Below are 18945 nucleotides of genomic sequence, written 5' to 3' on the forward strand. Positions count from 1 at the left end.
GTCTCAAACTCCTGACCTCAGGTGGTCTGCCTGCCTTGGCCTCCCAAAGTGTTGGGATTACAGGCGTGAGCTACCATGGCCAGCCATGAGTTGGGTTTCTATTGGAGAATTTTAGACAATTCTAGACAATGCTCATCTGATGCTTCCTGGGCCATGAGCCTCCTGGTCTGGCCTCTGATGGTAGAAGACTATAAGAAAACATGATTTAAGGGTAAACTTTAATTATTAGTTTAATATATGCAAAATATTATCCCTGTTTTGATGTGTTGCCCTATTCTGCCTTGAAGGGTGAAGGGCTATTCCTTTCTCTCCTGTGGCTTTGGTATGGGGAAACTGATGAATGGAAAATTGTTTTCTGGTATCTTGCATAAATGAATCCATCAATCAATGAATCAATTTATTCACCAAGATGGAGAATCTAAGTAGAGAGAAATGTGTTCAGGGCTTGGCAAGATGGCTTATGCTTGTAATCCCAGCACTTTGGAAGGCCGATGGGGAGGATTGCTTGAGGCCAGGAGTTTGACACTAGCCTGGGCAACGTAGTGAGACCCCATCTCTAAAAAAAAAAAATACAAAAATTAGCTGGGCATGGTGGCACATGCCTTAGTCCCAGCTACTTGGGAGGCTAAGGCAGGAGGATCTCTTGAGCCCAGGAGATTGAGGGTGCAGCGAGTTATGATCATGCCACTGCACTACAGCCTGGGTGACAGAGTGAGACCCCCATCTCAAAATTAGAAAGCAAAACAAAAACAAAAGGAATGGGTTTGGTTTTAAATAGAGCCTAGCTTCAGGATTTCTGGCAGTCCAGTTTGGACAACCTGAGCTCATCAGTAGCTGTACAGTCACAGAACAGTGAACTGCTTTTTTGGGAGATTAGATTAGAGATTAAGGGATTCTAGCAGCATCTGGCTGCTTTCCTGAGCAGCAGAGCTCCAAGCTCCAGTGATAGAAGCCATGGCCACCCTTCACCATGTGTCAGAGGTGCAGGGAGGGCCAGTCTGTGATGAAAGACAAGAAGGAACCCCTCAGAGAAGACTTTCTGGGTTACTGGAAGCCCTTTACGCTCTAGATTTGCCTCTTACTGAGCTCTCCAAGAAGTTCTGACACTGAGATTAGATTATCGAGAAACCATTGCATCCACAAATACATTTCCCTGAGGTTATTTCTATTACCCACAAAGAAAAGAAGCTTAACTAATAGAGTAGCGGTTCCAGATGGAGAAACTTCATGGGAAAGCTGTAACTTATTTAATTTATAGTGTTTGTAGCTCAAGAAGAAAGAATCAGAAGATATATACACATTTTTTCTATAAATAAATCTTATCAGTGGCCTCCTTTTTCAGGGTAGCTGACACAGTTCTCAGCACCACCCTACAGCTGCATTTTGGGTTCAACAGAGTTTTGTGGCCAGCCTGGAAGCAGATCACCATTTATAATATTGTTTCTAAGGGAGACACATTCCAAGATCCAAACAATGAATTTAGTAAAGAATGCTTGGCTTCCAAGCTGGATGAGCTGGTCTGGCTGTATCTTGGGGGTTGGCCTGAGGCTTCCTTCCCCTTTGGCCCGCTAACTCTGCAGGGTTGGGGGTAGGCACGTTGGGGGAGAGCTCTGAGCAGATAGGGAACCCGTAGCCGGACTGTTCCAGGGCCTCCTGTGTGCTGAGGGCGCCAGGAGGTCCAGGGATGGAAAAGGGGGAGGTGAGAAATGGACAAAGAAACTTGGCCTCCTTGGCATTGCTGTCACGTCTGGCCGGCCCGCCAAGTCGAAGGGGCCTGTTTAGCCCCTGCCCGGCTCAAACCCTTTTGGGAATAAGTTGGATGTTAGAAAAAAAAAAAAAAAAAATCCCACAGCCTCTGCCTGGGGAATCCGGGCCTCAGGAGGTGGGCTTGGTGGGGCAGCGTGACTGTTCCCTGGGAGTGGCTGTCACAGCGCCGGGTGAACCAAGGAGCTTGGGGCAAGTCTTCATCCCGCTTGGAGAGGGCAGCAGCAAGGAGGTGAGGGGAGCCAGCTCATCCTCCCCAACCCTGCACTCCCACCCCCAGCCTGGAAGAATCGCTGGCTGCGTGAGCCTAGACGAGCTGGCGGGGAAGGGGACGCAGCCACAGCATTGTCTGGGAGGGAGGGGAGAAGCTCCGCCCCTAGAGGGGAGGGGAGAAGAGGAGGGGGCGGGAGACAAGGGGAGGAAGAAAGACGAAGGCCAGGCGGAGGGGTGGGGGGTGATAAGAAGAGCGAGAGAAAAGAGGAGACAGCGGACTAGCAGACCGGGTAGGGGCTGAAAAAGGCCAAGGGGCTGGAGGGAGGGAGGGAGAGGAGGGAGTAGGGGAGCGAGGAGGGCGGGGCGCCCGGTTCCCAATCGCGCGGCCACCGCCTGCCCAGCCTGGCTGGATTTGAGTCCAGCCCACCGATCGCTGGCCGAAGCGCAGCTGGAGCAGCCCCCCAGCCGCAGCGCCCCCCACTTTCCAACTCCACGGTTCCGGCGGCGCGCGCGACGCAGCTGCCCAGGGGTGCAGGCAAGGAGCGGGGAGCGGGGCGCCGGCGCGGGGCGCTGAGAGCGAGGCACTGGCGCGGGATGCCTGGCTCAAGGTGCAGGGCGCGGGCCGTTCTCTTTCCACCCTCCCGAAAGTTTTCCCACGATGGCCCCGACGCCGGCGGGATCAGCTCCTGAGTCCTCGCCTGCCTCTTGTCGCCTCTTTCCTCCCCCAGCAGCTGGGCTCCCGGGGCGCGCGGACCGCCCCCACCCAGGGGCCGGGCCGGCGCGGAGCCCCAGCCGGCCTACGGTCCGTCCAAAGAAAGTTGTGGCTTGGAGCTAGTCCTCCTTCTCGGACCCCTGGGGGCGTCCCTCCTTCTTTTCGCGCCCGCGATGGGAAGGCGCTCCCACCCCATCCTCCGGGCCTCTGAGACTTCCTGGTGAGGTGGGGCGGCGTGGCAGGTGCAGGGCTGGGGAGGACCTGACAGCCCCAGAAAGTGCTGAACCCCAATCCGCTGCCGTCCTCTAGGCGGATTCCCCAGGGGCGGGTCCCAGTCCCGGGCGCGGGGAGGCGGTGCGCTTCGGAAGGGCGCAGTGTGCTTGGGGGCCCTTGGCCCTCTGGGCACCTCCCCCTTTGCGGTCTCCCCCCTCTCCTTAGGAGCTAGTGCCTCAGGTCTCTGGGGACCTCCGCCTGGCGTCCTCTCTCGCCCCGAGAGCGAGGCAGGTGCTGTGGGCGGCCTCGGCTGCTTCTGCATTTCGCGCGCCTTTGCATTCAGCTCTAACTCAGAGAACTCTGGGGACAGCAGAGTGCCGGTGGCCTCACGGGGAGACTGACGGTTCTGTTTCACCTCTGGGGCGCTGCGTGGGTCCTCGGCTGTCCACAGCACCTCTGTGCCTCAGTGACAGGAGAAGCCGAGTGCGAGGCCTCTCAACGCAGCATGCACTCTATTTCCCAGGTGTCTGGAATCCTGCGCCTAGAACGTGTTTTTCGGGAGAGCAGAGGCGTGTCTAGGGCTGGCTGGGGTTACAGTAAGTGCCTTGTAAGTGATGAATGAATGTGTGAACCAATCAGCTGATAAACAGCAATTTGTCCTGGAGGGAGACCCGGTTACTGCCACAGCTGATCTTAGTACAATGGGAGGAAAGAATTAGAAACAATCATTCTTTTAAACTGCCGGGAAGACAGAGCCAGGGGCCTTCTTTCTGGAACATCTGGATGAGGAATCTGTAGCTAGGCTTATTTTACTAACAAATCCACATTTACTTACTAGGCAGTTTTTCTGCAGGTGGTCTGAAGAATTAAAGAAACCTGGCATGGAGAAGATATATTAGGTTGTTTGAGAAGAGTTAATTTTTTAAAAAACCAAAACACTTGCGTTCAAATGTGATGTCCCAGGGACACAGTGTGGCATCTACCTGCGTGGTAGCCATTTGGGATCAGAGACCCTGAGGCATTGGGGGTGGGCAGTAGCTGTGTTTTCTCCTCTGGACAGGTCAGCCTGATGCCTAGGGGCTGTGGCAGTCCAGCAGGTCTCACAGGGGTAGAAGAGGGCCTCAAATGATGGCTGAGCTTGGAGAGGGCGGTAGTTTTGGAAGGAGCAGGAGTTCTTGCTCTGGAAGAGGGAGGCATAGCATGCAGCCTGCCTGGGCACCTGGAGCATAGGCTGGTACAGCTTGGGATTCCCTGTGTTGGGGAGGCTGCAAGGTGAGTCCCGCTCCTCCTTCAGCAGATGGAAGAGCAGAGGTGGAATATTGGGGAGACACATGATAAGCCTTGGGGTACAGCCTAGACATATCCCAAGTACTCCACTCCCTTTGTTTCTATGTTGTTAAAATTGGGTTAGAATGATCATGGCTCCTTTGAAGAGGCTGGCTGAGAGAGACCAGGGATCTGAGGTCCCTTTTCATGCCTTCTACTAGGGGAAGGGGAACAGGACAATGCCCTTCGCATCTGGCCAAGCGGGCTTGCGCCCGCACCTGCTGTATCTCCGGCCAGCATCATCCCCACTTTCCTGAGCGAGGCCCACTCTATCCCTAGCACTCCGCAGCCCATCTCTCTGTCTCCACATGACTTCTGTTTGGAGGCTCAGGTCATCTCACCAGTTTGTGCCATCTTAAGCGTCAGCTGGTGTGGCGGACAACCCTATACCTTGTTTTCAGTCCTTTGGATGCTCTGGCCCACCTGAGACATCCCAGTTACTCACTGGTTTTGCTTTTACTTCTGGGTCTATTTCCCGGTGTCCCGGAGCCAGGCTCCATGTCTGTGTTCCATGTGTGAGCTGCTTAGGAATAGCTGAGCGAGTCGGCTGGAGAGGTGCCCAGGGCGTGTATCTGCTGCCTCAGAGGGCTGGACAGCGCTGCTTGCCAGAAAGGAGACCTGTCATCAAAGCACAAAAGAACCTGGGCCTGATTATTGTTTTCAGCTGTCTTTAGGATATTTTGGCAGGAAGTGTCCTTACTGAGTGGGAGGTGGGGTCAGAGAGGCAGGGTCAGGTTGCCAGAGAGTCGCACAGAGAGGCTGGGAGATGGACTGGGTGACCTCCAAGAGTCCCGGGGCTCATCTACTCCTCTCCGCCAGAGTGAGACACAGGGCAGGTCTCAGTAGTGTGCTTGGAATAGAACAAGATGTTCAGCCTCTATCTTCAATCCGTAGTGGCTGAGAGCTGCCCCAGATGGATTTGTAAAGCGAGAGTAGCAGTTCCCTGCTGCCGCCTCCCTAACACTCTTCACAATATGGTCCAGTTTTTATTCCACTGACGCACTGTCCTATTTCAACATCTCCCTGACTCCAAGAAGAATTTTTATTTTTATTTTTATTTATTATTTTTTTGACATAGGGGCTCTCTCTGTCGCCCAGGCTGGAGTGCAGTGGTGCAATCAAGTCTCACTGCAGCCTCAACCTCCCTGGCCCAAGCCATCCTCCCACCTCAGCCTCTTGAGTAGCTGGGACCACAGGCATATGCCACTATACTCAGCTAATTTATTATTATTTTTTAAATAGAGATGAAGTCTTGCTATGTTGCCCAGGCTGGTCTCAAACACCTCAGCCACCCAAAGTGCTAGGATTACAGGTGTGAGCCACTGTGCCTGGCCCAGAAGACTTTATAAAAGTCTTCAAGTTGGAGTGAGCACCCCCAGGTCTCACTGCTGGTTTCATTGAATTGGTCTGGTTGTGCGTTCCTGTGGACCACGTGGCCGTGTGAGGTGGGGGTCGGTGAATGTGGCAGGAGGCACAGGGAAGGAGAGCGGCACATCCTCTGACTCAGGCTGGGCAGCCAGTGGGTCACTTTTGATCATTTCTGGGATGGAAGACTCTAAAGCCTGTCATCACAAGTTGATGCAGCTGTGTGTGGTGCCAACTTGGGGCTGGGGAACTGCTGCCAAGGCAGCTGTGGCAGAACCAGAGAGGAGTCCTCTCATCCATTCCTGTGGAGCGGGCACAGTAACGTCCAAGGGCTTTTCCTGTCCCTTCAATTGGTGAAAACTGGCAGAGAAATACCTGTGCTTTCTTTGAACATGTCAACCCAAAGTGATTTGGGAAAGTGATTTAGATTTCCTTCATCAGCGTGGTGCTTCAACTGTAGTTGGCATTCAGTAAAATGTGATTACTCATTTTTATACATGTCATGAAAAGAGTATTGGATTTGGAGTTTGAATTGCATCTTACCATTTCCTAGCTGTGGGGTACAGGGCAACATAATAGATACTGACAGCCTCCTGCCCATGTTTCGCTGCTCAGCCAATGACTGATGGGAGAAGGTGTGCAAATACTCCAGCTTCCTCTAAAGCAGGCGTCCCCAGACTTTTTACACAGGGAGCCAGTTCACTGTCCCTCAGACCGTTGGAGGGCCGCCACATACTGTGCTCCTCTCACTGACCACCAATGAAAGAGGTGCCCCTTTCTGAAGTGTGGCGGGGGGCCGGATAAATGGCCTCAGGGGGCCCCCATGGGCCGTAATTTGGGGACGCCTGCTCTAAAGGAAGCCTCTCTGTTGGGATAAGTTTAAGGCATGTTCTGTGCTGTCTCTAAGTGTTCCCTTGCTGGACTGAATCCCCATGGCTCATAGTGTTAACTTTCCCCCTTCCTCTTCTCACTCCCCCCGACAACCCCGCTTTGTACTTGAACTTGAATTCTTATCTCAGGATCTACTTTTGGGGGAAACCAACCTATGACAGGCTTTAACCTGTAGTGAAAAGTCATTAAAAGTTTCAGTTTCCCCAACAGTACGATGAAATGATAACTATTATAATAACTATATATATTACAATAAAATATAACTGTAAGATGAAATTATAGTAACTCACAGCAATCTTGTGAGGGTCAAATGAGCTATTATATGTGCTCAGGCCTGGCACACAGCAAGCATGTAGAAAATCATTTGCTGGCTAGAAGCAGGCTACGATGGATTGAGAGTGTGTATTCTGGTGGAACGTGGAGGGTTACCATGCTTTGGAGAGAGAGGCTGCTCTTAGGTTAGGTGAGGGAACTGACGTCACCTGATTTACATTGCTAGGTTGTGACCAGTGACTTGTTGGTAAATGCTTAACACCTGGCTCTTGGAAGGGGGTTTGTGATGTTTTCCATTTTATGTGATATAAATAAAAATAAATATTCTCACTATGGCCGACTTCACTCTGCCAACATGGTGTCAGTGAACAATGTTGGGAAGAGTGGAGCATCATAGGCCCTTGAGAATGAGTGGGAGCTGCCCCAGCACACATCTGGCCATGACTGAGTCAGCATGTGACCCCAGTGATTTCAATTTCCAATTCTGTACATGGCAGGGGGAAGATAAGACTTGTACTAGGCGTCGAAGACATGGAATATGTTAAAGTGCTCCCCTGAACCAGTTGAATCATCGCATGTGAGACACCTCTGGGGTGCATTTAATGGTTATGATTATAATTGTTTTTTTGAGGTGGAGTCTCACTCTGTTTCCCAGGCTGGAGTGCAGTGGCACGATCTTGGCTCACTGCAACCTCCACCTTCCAAGTTCAAGTGATTCTCCTGCTTCAGCCTCCCAAGTAGCTGGGATTGCAGGCATGCTAATTTTCTGTGTATTTAATAGAGATGGGGTTTCACCATGCTGGCCAGGCTGGTCTTGAACTCCTGACCTCAAATGATCCACCTGCCTCAGCCTCCCAAAATGCTGGGATTATAGGCATGAGACACGGCACTTGGCTAATGATTACTGAAATGTTTATGCTGTGAGTCTTTCTGGTTTCCCCATCTCCAAGGCAAGGGATTAAATGATTCCACATGTCCCTTCTCACCCTTGGTCTCTTTCAGAAGAGTCATTGCCTTGTCCTTCTGTCTATACAAGAACAAAACCTTTAACGTCAAAAAACTTTCATGCAGACTACACTTGTGGTGCCCACCATGGGACACCCAGCATGGGGCCATCCTAGAGTCTTTCCTGCTGAGAATTCAGTGGACATTAACCCAGTATAATTCTGCCTATCTTGTTTACCAGTTTCAGGGTTCAGGCATGGCGTGTCTGCAGACAATGCCTGGGGAGCTGGGGAGGGAGGGACTGGTTTCTTTTTCTTTTTTCTTTCTTTCTTTCTTTCTTTCTTTTTTTTTTTTTTTTTTTTTGAGACAGTCTCTCTCTATCACCCAGGCTGGTGTGCAATGGCACAATCTTGGCTCACTGCAACCTCTGACTCCTGGGTTCAAGTGATTCTCCTGCCTAAGCCTCTCGAGTAGCTGGGATTACAGGCACGCAGCGCCACACCCAGCTAATTTTTGTATTTTAAGTAGAGATGGGGTTTCCCCATGTTGGCTAGGGTGATCTCAATCTCTTGACCTTGTTATCCACCTGCCTCAGCCTCCTAAAGTGCTGGGATTACAGGCGTGAGCCACTGTGCCTTGCCAGGACTAGTTTCTTATGGAAGGGACCATCCTTCCTTTCTGAATCACTATTCAATGGTATAGATACCCAAGTGGAGTCTGCTCATGGTTTGCATGCCTAGGTTGTGACCAGTGATGTGCTGGTAAATGTTGAACACTGGCTCTTGGACGGGGGTTTGGAGGAAAGTCCATGTGGAGAAAGAGACCTTTATATGACAGAATTCAACATCTTGGTGTAATTTGACTCTTAATGCTCTGTTGACAACCCTCCCAAATAAGTCCCTGACTCAGCAGCTCCACCCATAGGAATTCTTCCCCTAGGGATGTAACTGGATAAATGCAGAAAAATATGTGTGTGGGGATGTCCCTTGCGGCATTATTTATAATAACAACACTCCATAGTGACAAATGGAGAACAAATGGCCAACTAGTTATAACTAATTTATAACTAGTCATAAATTAGTTAACCATGGTATATCTCTACTTTGGAATACCATGTGGCTACAAAAATATAGGATGTAGATGTGTAGCTATTAACATGGAATAATATGATTTTTTTTTTTTTTTGAGATGGAGTTTCACTCTTGTTGCCCAGGCTGAAGTGCAATGGTGTGATCTCAGCTCACTGCAACCTTTGCCTCCCAGGTTTAAGCAATTCTCCTGCCTCAGCCTCCCAAGTAGCTGGGGTTACAGGCATGTGCCACCATGCCCAGCTAATTTTTTATATTTTAGTAGAGACAGGGTTTCACCATGTTGGCCAAGGTGGTTTCGAACTCCTGATCTCAGGTGATCCACCTGCCTCAGCCTTCCAAAATGATAGGATTTACAGGCGTGAGCCACCAGAATATGATATATTTTTAAGAAACAGGTTACCAAATGGTGTGCTATTTCTGCAAAATATATCACCCATTTATATTAGCATCTGGAAGGATGTATGATAAAATATTAATAGGGATTAACTCTGGGTGGTGGAGTTTGGGGAGATTTTGATCTTCATCTTTTTTCATATGTAATAATTTATTTTTATTTTTTATCGTGGTAAAATATGCATACTGTAACATTTACCCCCTTAACCATTTCCAAGTGTACAAATTAGTGGCATTAACTCCATTCACAATGTTGCATAACCCATCACCATTCTCTATGTTCAGAACTTTTTCATCATTCCAAATAGAAACTCTGTACCCACTAAACAATAACCCACTCATTCCTTTCTCCTTCCAGCTCTTGGTAATTACTTACTGTCTCTGCCTTTCTGTTTCAAGCATCCTGTGTGTGCCAAACCCTTGCCTTGCTGATACCCATCCCAGTGGCTGTGTGGCTGGCTGTTGAATGTTTTGTCTGTAGTGTGGCATGGGGTGCAGGGACTTTAGCTGGTGGGGTCCACGAGACCTCAGGTACTCTGGGGAGATGGGTTAGTAGCCTCGGATAATCCGTGCCCCTTCCTAAAGTGCCATGCGGGTCTTACAGCTGATCACACAGACATTTAGGGCAAGGATGGCTCTCATGTGGCCAGTTGGGGCCACGGTGCCACAGGCTGGGGAGCTGGTGAGGCAGAGTATGCCCTCCAGTCAGCTCAGGAAGCTGCGGGACCCGGAACTGGGAAACCAGGTCACATAACTCTATTCAGGGGTCACAGGAGTGAGTCAGGTGACTTTTCTCTGGGATATTTGCTCTGAGGCAAATGCTGTAAGTTCCTTGTTAGATGAGTTCCCCGAAACGCCTGTGCCTCCCCCAGTGAGTTGGTGAGAGCGTGGGTCTGGGAGGGCACTCAGGGTCTCTTCACCTGGCCCTGCCCAGTGGGCGGCTGCCCTTTTCATCTTAGGCAGTCATGGGGGGTGTACAGAAATTTGACAGAGCCGCCTCCGTGGGCCATGTGGAGGAGCAGTTCTGCTTTTCACGGGGCTGACTTTCCTTTAGGGTTGGTCAGCTGGACGTAGGGCAGACAGAGGACGGTGTGAATGTGCTACAGTGGCAAACTTCCCCTGGAAATGGTCTGTCTGGAAACCCCCCGATGTGCCATCTCTCCTGGCACTAGGAGGGGCCTGAGATCTGCTGTAAGCAGGGACTTTCCCCACACATGCTGTGAGTGCATTAACTTGAGGTTAAACGATGGGCCGCAGAGGCTGCTCCCCACCCCAGGGCTCTGCATACACCCAGTGCTTCCTTTACTCTTTCCACTTACTGCTTTTCAAGTCCAAGGAAACTGTCGAGGTCTGGGGGTAGAGGAGGCCAGCGTTCCTAGCTTTTGAGTTTTTAGTCCTGGCCCCAGGTGGTGAGTAGAGGAAACCCCAAGATCTCTGCACACAGAGCTCAGAGTCTCAGCCTATAGCACCAAAAAAGGAAGAATGCTGGGGCTCCCTTGAGGAAGGGGATGTGAAGTCAGAAATGAGTCTCAGAGTGGCCTGTGACTTGGAAACCACTCAGTAAACAGGAAGTGTGGCTACTAAAGAAATCTGAGCTTGTAGGAAACAGGGGACCCGGAGGCAGCCCCTCCTTACCTGCCCGGATCTGTCTGTCTCTGTCTCTTCACAGCTAGGAGATGAACCCTCAGATGGGTGAGTGGGGAGCACTTGGAGACATAGGCCTTGGGCACTTCCTGCAGGGTGGCCTCCCTGTGGGACGAGGGCTCCACTTAAATCCTGTAGTTACTGGACTGAAAGAAAGCTTACCTTGCTCTTCCCCAGCAGGGACATGAAAACTACCCTATAAACTGGCCCTGGCTTTGAGAAATGCAGGCAAGGGAGTGTCTTGTCTTATTTGCTTTACTGGGGCCAGTGTTGTCTCCACCAACTTTTCACTCTCCCCTTGGGTCCCACAGTCACACGGAATTTCTCAGGTGACTGAATTTGAGCCCACGAGGGGCTGTGTCTTGGCTGGTTAGCATTCTAGGTCTTTAGTTTCTCTGAGCCAGAGTCTAATTCTACACATACCAAGCACACACTACATGTGGACACACACATGTAACAGCCATACACGGCCATACACCTCCCCCCCCCAACCATGCCCTCCATATACACACACACCACACTGGACTCCCACTCCCACGCGGACCTGCGCTCACACCCACGCACGCAGCTGCTTCTCTGGAGCCTGTGCTTCCTTTGTGCTTCCTTCTCCGTCTTGCTCCAGTGCCCTGGTTCTCTGATTAGAGGCTAAGGGTTCTGAGTTTCCTTCTAAACATCCATCCTAAAGGTCAGGCATTTGTGGACGCCGGTGGGGCTTCCCTATAAACACGTGGCTGCTCCTCCAGCCTTCAAGGCCATTGTCTGGGCGGGCCCACTGGTGGCTTTCCAGGTCACTCACCTGGCCACTGGCCCACTGCTGAGCTGGAGGCAGGCCTTCCCAGCAGGAGTCCAGGGACCACTTCCTTCCATCTCCCGCAGTCACGCCTGGGAACCCGACCTGTGCAGAAGGCCCTGCCAGGGAGGGCTGGGCTGCGGCCCCAGTGGGTGGCGGAAGAAGGGGCTGAACTGCTTGAATGAGAAATTCCAGCACCACGTCTCAGTTCCTTCTGTGTCCGTGGGCCAGAAGGGGGAAGCTCCAGGGATGGGAGTGGGGCAGCTTGCCAGGAAGGGCCTGTGCCTGTCATTTATCAAGTCTTTTCTGGGAATGGGGTGGGGATGGTCTGTGGAGCCTGTGAGTGGGAGGGGTAGTTCATTGTCCCCTCAGTGTCCCACCCAGTGGGTAATATGGGACTGAGAGTCAGTGGCTCTGTGACTGCAAGTGCCCACGTGTTGGACCTGTGGCCCTGGGCCTCTCCCCGTGGTCCCTGCAGGGTCTGCCTTTCCCACAGCTTATCCTCTGGTCTGGACACTCACTCTCCTCCCATCCCCAGGACCCCCAGCCAGCATGCACCTGCTGCTCACATAGTGAGTCTCTCAGATCCTGCGCTCAGCCAGGGAGCCACAGGAGCACAGGGCTTCGTGTCGGCTGTGTCACCTGGGACAAGCCACCTAACCTCTGGGACCTTCTGTTTCCTCATCTGTAAAATGGTGAAAGTAAAGCCTCCCCACTGGGGTTCCTGGAGGGACTAAGATAAAGCGCCTAGAGCCTGCTACCACTAGTAGCAGCAGCAGCCCAGGGCACGTATTAGAACTGCACCTTCTCAGACCCCACCCCAGAATTACTGAATCAGAAGCTGGGGCAATGGGACCTGCAATCTGTATTTTAACAAGCCCTTGGAGGGATTTCAATACACACTCAAGGGATTCCGATACATACTCCTCCAGAATATAGTTGGGTGGCTGATTTTTGGCTGAAAGCACTTTCTTCTTTATCACCCCAAGAGAAGCTGTAGTCTCTAGGGCAGGCGTCCCCAAACTACAGGCCTCGCGCCACATGCGGTCCCCTGAGGCCATTTATCCAGCGCCCCTCCGCACTTCAGGAAGGGGCACCTCTTTCCTTGGTGGTCAGTGAGAGGTGCACAGTACGTGGCGGCCCTCCAACGGTCTGAGGGACAGTGAACTGGCCCCCTGTGTAAAAAGTTTGGGGACGCCTGCTCTAGGGGTTCTGCTTTGCAGCTGCACTGTCCTGGATTTGAGCCTCAGCTCCGCCCCTTTCCTAGCTGTGCGTCTTTGGGCAAGTTGCTTAGCTTCTCTGCGCCTCAGCTGCTCAACTGCAAAATGAGGATAATAAAGTTATATCTTAATGAGGTTGGTGTAGGGGTTAAAGGACCCCAAGCAGAGAGGGGCCTTCTGCTGCATGAAGCAGGAAGGCAGAAGGCACAGTGTGCCATTTCCTTCTGAGGCAGCCCACATTTTGCCCATGCCCAGGACAGGCTCGGGTTTGGGAAGCACGATCTGGCATCTCTTGTCAACTCTAGGTCTTGGCAGGGCCCCAGCCTGCAGCTCAAGTCTCCTTCCTCGTGTGGTGCAATGGGGCTGGGGTTTCCTGTTTGCCAATCACACAGCTTCCTGCCCCGATATGAGGGGGCCGAATCACAGAGGGATCAGCGCTATCTCTTCTCCCACTGCTTGGTTACAGAGCAGATTCCCTCAGGACACCTGGCCAGTCGGTCTTTAACACTGTAGTGTGGAGCTCTGTGTCCGGCAACTTTCTTCTCTAACGCGGGAGATCCAGGGTGTCCTGGGGGTGGGGGCAGGGCTCAGAGAAGAGGTGTGCACAGGCCCCAAAAGGGGAAACTGTGAGCCTCCAATGAGTCTTTCCTTTGCAAGAGACCTGGGGCCTGGGCTGGGGTCCTGGCCTCTGTGACATGGTGTCCTGGCTTGCAAGAAGGAGCCCTTTGCATCAGCTCAGTGCCTGAACACGTGGACCCTGTGGGATGCTCACTATCCCCTTTCTCCTTGGAAATAGTAGTAGAGAGAGGGGGCTAAATACCCAACTCAGTTTGCTTTTAGAAACCACCCCTTCCTTTCTTGAAGGGCTGCTTTGAAATACTTACGGTGGTATCCTCAATCTAAACAGCTCTTTTCCTACCAGATTCCACAGTGGCGCTCAGCCCAGGACGTACCCTGGCATGACCTGCGGAGGCTTTGGAAATGCTTCTGCCTGGACCCCTCCCCTAGAGTCTGAGGTAATTGGTCTGGCTGCAATCAGGTCAGGATTTTATTTTATTTTATTTTTTGAAGTCGAGGGTTCACTCCATCACCCAGACTGGAGTGCAGTGGTACAATCACAGCCCACTGCAACCTAGAACTCCTGTGCTCAAGTGATCCTCCCACCTCAGCCTCCTGAGCAGCTAGGACTACAGGGGCACACCTCCTGAGTAGCTAGGTCTACATGCATTAACCGTGCTTGGCTAATTTTTAATTTTTTGTAGAGATGGGGTCTTACTGTGTTGCCCAGGATGATCTTGAACTCCTGGCCCCAAGTCGTCCTTGTGCTATGGCCTCCCAAAGTGTTGCATGAGCCACCATGAGCATAAGCCACCAAGCCTCGCTGACATCAGGATTTTTAAAGCAACCCCTCTCCCCATGCCCTGCCTGCCCCTGCTCTGGAAGAGTCTCATGAGCACCTGGAGTCGAAAACCCTTTGATGTCAGGTGTCTCCAAGCCACGACTTCACACCGCCCCCGATCCTTGGTTTCAGTCAAGGCTTTGGCAAGTGCCCGACCCTCCCACTGGTCAGATGGTGGCTCTGTGGGGTTTGCCACCCCAAGAATTCTCCATGGAAAGCCCTGTCCTCCCCAAGCCTGTCTCAGACTGGGGCTGCCTGAGTCCTATAGATCAACTGTTGCTTTCCCTCCCCCACCCCCACCAGGAGCTGAGGTGGGGGTGGGCCCCTGCTTTACAACCAGGAAGACAATTCAGGAAACAAAAAACAAAAGTGATCACCAAAGGGAGCGCTTCACTTCTCTCACCCTGGACTTTCCCACTAGGGCCGTCCCCTCCCTCAGAGGACTTTGCAGTTCCTAAATAAGAGGAGAGGTGCTGGGTCTCCAGCTGGAACTGAAACCATGCAGGGTGAGCATCCTGGGGATGCTCGGAGACTGAGGAATGGTGGCATGCGTTCCGGGTTCCCTGGTCACGGGGCCTTTAGAGGAAGCAAGATCTAAGAGCAGAGGGGATTCTGCTGTCTTTGGTGAGAGCTGCAGGTTCCTTTCCCACCTCCTTGAGCGTCTTGAGGACTTGGTGTTTGCTCTCCTCTCAGGAAGCTGAGCCAGTGAATTTCAAGGGCTTGGACAGCCCTGCGTTTATTCTTGGGAAGGCCTTGTGTGGATGCTGGAAACACCTGTGAGTGGGGTCTGTGGGAAGGAAGGGAAAGGATCCTTTGTGCAGCCACTGCAGGGCTTCAGCTGGTCCAGAGCTTGGTGACTCTGACCCCATTCCTGCAGCCTAGGCTTCAGTGCCAGGCTGGTCCTGAGGGGGCAGCTGTTTCCTCCCAACTTGAGAGTGGGTGGAGGACAGTGACAGACCCAGTAGTTGCTTCAATCACAGATATGGAGCAGGTGTAATGGATGCTGCTGGACCACCCAGGTCCCCTTAATCTATCGTGTGCTGTGAGTGTTGACAGTGCTGGGTCTCAGTTGCACACTTTTCCTGAGAATTGTTCTTGCAGGGCAAATGCCTAGGGCTGGCTCTCAGCCAATGACTGACATGCAGGGGTCCACAAGCCCCGCCTGCTGGCCTCCAGGTAGGACAACTCTGGTGGCCCTTCACACCCCAGAGTTCTCCAGGGCATCAGCTGTGGCTGGACTCAGCTGAACCCACCTAATTCCTAGCTCCTCCCCCTGCCCCTGCCCAGCCTCCCCCATTCCCTTACAGATTTCTCCTCAAAACACCTGCACAGTAAATCACGTGTCAGCTGTCTCTCAGGCTCTGCTTCTAGGAATCCCCTGGCCCGAGAGAGCAGGTTAGTGTCCTTGGGCAGACTGTTGATCCCATTCCCTTCCTGGAAGCAGTAATCACGATAACTGGAACAGGTGCAAGAGAGAGGCACAGGCTGGGAGCTGGAAGCTGGTGGCCCAGAGAGGAAGCTCCAGGCCCAGGAAGGGACCGAAACACCAGCAGATGACTTCTGTGTGGGGTATGCTGTGCTGAAGGGCAGGACAAAGTGGGAGTGCCTGTCCCCACATTGTCCATGGGCCTCAGGGGTCATTTATAGGGGGAGGTAAGTTTCGATTAGGGTCAAGGCTAGAACATGTGAATCTAGGGCTAAGCGGGGGCATGGGCACATTCAAAGAGCGTGAAAAGTAGGTCCAGACAGTTCTCTGTGGCTGGGATGTCATCATACGGAACAGCCGAAGGATCTTCCATTTGTAAAGACGTCCTCCTGGGTCTTAGGGAAGGTCATACCCCCAAGTTGTCTTTCAGGCAGTCAGGAGGTCATGAATAGGTCTCTGCGTAACCAGCTGAATTCCACTGACAAGCAGCATGGCATTGCCCAGGCATTTAATGGAGTTGAGGAGAGTCCGGAACATTCTGCCAGAGCATGAAGCCAGTGCCAGGGGGAAAACCAACTGGTTTGGTGGCCCCAACAGGGTTCCAGCATGACTGGAACCTGGGAGGCTCTTGTCTCAACTAGGCAAGCCCAGCTGTAGTCACATCTCCAGCCATTTCAGCAGACATGCTTTTTGGTGAATAGACATTCAATATATGCTTTATTTTCTAAAGTGTTTTTTTCTAAAAAGAAGTACTGATTTAAAATTCTAGAGGGGGTAAGTAATCATGTTCATAGAGAAAGTTCAGTAGATTTAAATATGTTTTAGACTTCCAAAGAGCGGTTCCACATTAAAAATGAGTTTGGGGCCAGAAGAGGTGGCTCACGCCTGTAATCACAACACTATGGGAAGCTAAAACAGAATTGCTTGAGGCCAGGAGTTTGAGACCAGGCTGGGCAACATAGTGAGACCCCATCTCTACAAAAAATAAAAAATTAGCCAGATATGATGGTGTGCACCTCTGGTTCCAGCTACTCAGGAGGCTGAGGTGAGAGAATCACTTGAGCCCAAGAGGTTAAGGCTGCAGTGAGCTGTGATTGTGCCACTGCACTCCAGCCTGGGTGACAGAATGAGACCCTGTCTCAAAAAAAGAAAAAGATGTGTGTAAAATCTGCCCCGTCTTTCTTGTCTCCTTTCTACCCCTCTTCTTGCTGTATGTGGTAGATTACGAGGTGTTTTGGTTCTGTGCTTAGATACTGGCTGATGTGGGAAGCCCCTCTTTCCTCCTTGCCTCAGTTTCCCACCTATAAGACATGACAACCATCAGTCTGTATTCCCAAGGCACTGTGGGAAGTGATGATCATAAATAGTTCTTACAAGGCATTTTGGGGCCCAGGAGAGCTCCATAAAGTCCTGATAATAACAGGGGAGGCAGAAGCGTTGCGGCCAGCCAGCTGAGCGAGGCCGTGTCTCCAAGGCCGCAGGTACTGGCAGGCACCCTCGAAGGAAGTGTCCAGTTGAATCCACATTCCTGTTCCACAGACCATCTTCCTCTGACCTTCCTTGTGTGAGGAACAATGCTCTGTTTAAGAACAAGCAGAATTAACTGTGAATTTCCGGCCCTCTGTAAGTCCTGCTGCTGCTGCCTCTGTTTGCCTTGCGGTGGATGCGAATGCAGCCTCGTTTCGCTGCGGGGAGCCAGTGCTGCGTGAGGGTGGTTGGAAAGTTTGTGAAGAAAGCTGCAGATGCCCTGAGTGGGGCAAAAGAGGGGTTGGGTCCTAGAATCACCTACCTATAATTTCAGTTGGACTATGGGGAAGGCTATGTAAATATGTTCTTAACACTCTTTTGCCAAGACATGTAAATGCAAGAAAAAGAGGCCAGGTGCGGTGGCTTAGGCCTGTAATTCCAGCACTTTGGGAGGCTGAGGCGGGCAGATCATGAGGTCAGGAGTTTGAGACTAGCCTGGCCAACATAGTGAAACCCCATCTCTACTAAAAATACAAAAATTTAGCTGGGGGTGGCACATGCCTGTAATCCCAGCTACTCGGGTGGCTGAGGCAGGAGAATCGCTTGAACCTGGAAGGTGGAGGTTGCAGTGAGTCAAGATCGTGCCATTGCATTCCAGCCTGGGTGACAAGAGCAAGACTCGTCTCAGAAAAAAGGTGGGGAGAAGTCTGGCCATAGACAAAGATGGGACAACATGAGCCCCTAGGTTGGAATTACAGTTATGGCCTTGGTGAGATCACCCAACAGGTAGAGAGTGGCCGTGCCCTAGAAAATCCCACAGTCGGGGCCAACAAACACACTGTCTGATCTGTGTCAGTCGGTAGGTAAAAAGTAGGGTCAAGAGGGAAGTTGAACACCTTTTCACAGATTGATTAATTACTTGTATTGACTTTTCCGTGAACTATCGTGCATGTCCTTTGCCCATTTTATAAATGAGCATAGGACCTTTTTCTTACTGATTTTATTTATTTATTTATGTTTGAGGTGGAGTTTTGCTCTTGTTCCCCAGGCTGGAGAGGTGGCTCACTGCAAACTCCACCTCCCAGGTTCAAGCAGTTCTCCTGCCTTAGCCTCCCGAGTAGCTGTGCTTACAGGCATGCACCACCATACTCTTGGAGATGGCGTTTCTCCATGTTGGTCAGGTTGGTCTCAAACTCCCAACCTCAGATTATCTACCCGCCTCAGCATCCCAAAGTTCTGGGATTACAGGCGTGAGCCACTGCGCCCAGCCTTCTTACCAATTCATTAAAGCCCTTGTGTGTTAAGGACATTAGCTGGGTGCCCTATGTTTTGTAAATCTTTTTCCCCAGTTTTTAATTTGCTTTTTTGACTTGTGTAGTGTACTTTTTTTTCTAAACAGAAGTTTAAAATTTTCACAGGTGGGTATTAATGTCTTCAGCATTTCATTTTTTAATGTTTAGATTTTTTCTTTTGGGGGAAGGAGTAAGGAAGCAATTTAGCTTCCCTGTATCCCCGCTTCCAAAGGCCAGCCAATGCTCTAGTGATATTTTAAAAAATTAAGCTACCTTTCCCCTGCTATTTAGAACTGCTGCTTACAGTCTATGATCCCAGATATATTTGGATCTATTTCTATATGTTTATTGTTTCGTTGCTCTTCCTATTTTTTTCTGTAGAACCAAATAGTCTTAAGAATGAAATTCTCTAACTGGTATTCTCAGTAGATTGAAGAAGACATGGTATCAAAAAAAATTGTCTTTAGAGCAGGTCAGATGCAGAACTCAATTACCAAATCATGGATTATGTTGGAGGCAAA

The 18945-nt window shown here is 51.2% G+C and overlaps 1 protein-coding gene across 7 annotated transcripts in view; it reads left to right on the forward strand.

The window, feature by feature from the left end:
• Window positions 1–2178: 2178 nt before the first annotated feature.
• The window catches only part of RASSF2 (Ras association domain family member 2), a 40913-nt gene continuing 24146 nt past the window's right edge, over window positions 2179–18945 (forward strand). The window contains exons 1-2 of one of the 7 annotated variants that reach the window (XM_039479633.2): window positions 2179–2267; window positions 13763–13856. The gene's annotated coding sequence lies outside the window, so the exon portion shown is untranslated. The other 6 variants (XM_074406287.1, XM_074406285.1, XM_010351826.3 and 3 more) reach the window with 6 other exon arrangements.

Source organism: Saimiri boliviensis, chromosome 9, assembly GCF_048565385.1.
Source record: "Saimiri boliviensis isolate mSaiBol1 chromosome 9, mSaiBol1.pri, whole genome shotgun sequence".
NCBI lineage: Eukaryota > Metazoa > Chordata > Mammalia > Primates > Cebidae > Saimiri > Saimiri boliviensis.